This window comes from Dipodomys ordii, unplaced genomic scaffold (assembly GCF_000151885.1).
Source record: "Dipodomys ordii isolate 6190 unplaced genomic scaffold, Dord_2.0 Scaffold155, whole genome shotgun sequence".
Lineage (NCBI taxonomy): Eukaryota > Metazoa > Chordata > Mammalia > Rodentia > Heteromyidae > Dipodomys > Dipodomys ordii.
In genome coordinates, this window is record NW_012267371.1 from 2,083,409 (window position 1) to 2,086,147 (window position 2,739).

Consider the following 2,739-nt stretch of genomic DNA (forward strand, 5'->3'; position numbering starts at 1 on the left):
CGGAAGTGGCGCTGTGGCTCAAGTGGTAGAGCACTAGCCTTGAGCTGAAGAGCTGAGGGACAGCACTCGGGCCCAGAGTTCAGGCCCCACGACCGGACCCAAAAAAAAAAAAAAAACTAAGGGACAGACCTCAGGCCCTTAGTTCAAGTCTCAGAAGTAACACACACACATAAAGATGCAGCTCAAACCAGCCCCAACAACATCCCCCACCTGGCCCCACATATCACAACCTGGGTATAAATTATCGCAAAGGCTCTCAAGTTGATTGGCCCCTAGTCTCCAGTTGGTGGCACCATTGAGAGATGATTAGATCATGAGGATGCTAACCCTAACCTCAGCTATTTGGAGCTGGGGGTCTGACTGGAGAACACAGATCCCCAGCAGTCTGTCTTGTAAGAGGATATCTTGTCCTTAACCCTTCCCTCTCCCCTTCGCTTCCCCCTCCTCAATCTCTGTGCTTCCTGGTCGTCATGAGGTGAGCAGCTGTGCCCTACCACACCCTCTCCATCTTGTTCTGCCTCACTCAAAACAAGCCTTACAGCCATGGGGCCCATGGGCCATGGGCTGAAAGCTCTGAAACTACGAGCCAGAATAAATCTTTCCTCTCTTGTTTTTCTCAGGTGTCTGTCACAATGATAAAATGTCACTGGCATGCACACAAGATCTACTGTGGAGCCAGGTGTCTAGTTTACACAAGGTGATTCAGCTGGTTGAAAGCTAAGAGCCATTGGGTGTCACCACGGTTTTTTTTACTGGCTTCTTTGTGAATTCACAACCAGATTCGGGCAAATCAGAGCCCAGGCCCTATTCAATTTCTCTCCATATCTTTAAGGTATTAGCTCTTTTTAGGTACTCAGCTCTATCCATCCTTAATCAGCTGCATAAAATAACCTTCCGCCAAGACGCTTCTTTTCCAAGTGATGGGAATCAAACCCAGGTCTCTGAGCATATGAGGTAACATGCTACCACTGAGCTACAGTCCTAGCCCTACAAGGAAACATTTGTGACAGGCAACTCTCTACTTTTCCTTTTTATGTTTACTTTTGGCAGTGCTGGAGATTAAAGATCTCACACATGCTAGGCAAATGCCCTACAGTCTTTTTTGTACCAGTCCTGGAGGCTTGAACTCAGGGCCTATGCATTCCTCAATTTCTTTTTGCTTAAAGCTAACACTCTACCACTTGAGCCACAGCATCACTTCCAGCTTTTTCGGTTTATGTAGTGCTGAAGAATTGAACCCGGGGCTTCCTGCATGCTAGGCAAGCACTCCACCACTAGGCCACATTCCCAGCCCCTTTCTTGGCATTTTAAATTGAAGATAAGAGTCTCAGAGACTTTGCTGCTCAGGTTAGTTTTCAAACCATGATCCTCAGATCTCAGCCTCCTGAGTAGGATTATAGGTATAAGAAACCGGGGCCTAGAGTCACAGTCTTTTATTTTGATACTGAGTCTTACTAAATTGCACAGGCTGGCCTCACACTTTTAATCCCTTTGCTTCTACATCCCAAATAGCTGGGAATACAGGTACAAACCACTACATCCAACTTCTGTACCCTGAGTTCACTCAAGCTTCAGCGGCTTACCTAGTGATCCGTTTGTTTTCTAGGGTTTGTCGGGCTCTGGATGTGTTTCTATCACAGCTGGACCTTCCACAGGACAAGGACCATTGTTCTTTCTCCTTCTCAATCTCCAGTTCAGGTCAAAAGTAGCCTCTTCCTCCAGCTGAGACTGCTGTGTAAATACTGACACAACAGCTTGATCCATCAACCTATTCTCTGATCCTAGAAGAAGAAGAAGAAAAATAACAATCTGGTCTTCCCAGATTAAGCTAAGAAGTCTTTAACTGAGCAGTGCAGGGCCACCTGTAGTCATAAGAAAGTGGGAAAGGAAAGTTTGGCAAACTTAGATGTTCACTGGGACCTTGCTTTGTACTTTTTTTTAATGTAGCAGCAACATTAGAGATTCAGCTGTTCCATCTTCAGATTCCTCACAAGTCTATATTGCGTCTGTCTGGTGGTGGACATAGCAAAGATGAGGGTATGCAAAAGTGGTAAGGCTGTTTTCCTGATCCAGAGTTTTAAGCCTAATCAGATAGCAAGACATCTCTTAAGGTTCTCTTGAGCATGGTATTGAGTTCTTCTCTGTATAAAAGTTACATATTCCAGCTGGGTGGCAGAGTGCGTGCCTTGCAAGCATGAAGCCCTGGGTTTGATTCCTCAGCACCACATGAGCAGAAAAAGCCTGGAGTGGCGCTTTGGCTCCTAGCCTTGAGCTGACGAGCTGAGGGACAACACCCAGACCCAGAGTTCAGGCCCCATGACCAAAAAAAAAGTTACATATTCCACAAACCTACCACTAGTTGTTATCGTATATTTTTTTTCAATATTTATGAGACTTACTGTGGCACTCTCCTGATGAATTTCAAATTGTGGCCCAAGCTTTTTTAAAAATTTTATCCTGTAAGATAAAACAATTTAGTTGTAATACTGCATAATTTGAGTTTTAAAATCAAAACATTACAGGAGCCCAAAGGAAGTAACTTCAATGTTCTATCTAAAGGCACCAGAAGCCAGAGGCTTAAAAAATGTAAGGCTTGATGGGTGCCAGTGGCTCAAACCTATAATGAAATATTTGCTAGAAAGATTCTATCTGCAAATAACAGCATAAAGCAAGAAGACCGGCTTGAGTCATAGAGAGCTTGTCAAACCAGTGGAAGCCCTGAACTCAAACCCCAGTACT

At 44.7% G+C, this 2,739-nt stretch overlaps 1 protein-coding gene across 1 annotated transcript in view; it reads right to left on the reverse strand.

Annotated features, from left to right (window-relative positions):
* Positions 1-2,457, reverse strand: part of Smug1 (single-strand-selective monofunctional uracil-DNA glycosylase 1) — a 7,335-nt gene extending 4,878 nt beyond the window's left edge. Inside the window, exons 1-2 of the mRNA XM_013032469.1 lie at positions 2,400-2,457; positions 1,584-1,781 (exon numbers count right to left, since the gene is read on the reverse strand). The gene's annotated coding sequence lies outside the window, so the exon portion shown is untranslated. The remainder of the gene's footprint in view (positions 1-1,583; positions 1,782-2,399) is intronic.
* Positions 2,458-2,739: the final 282 nt, after the last annotated feature.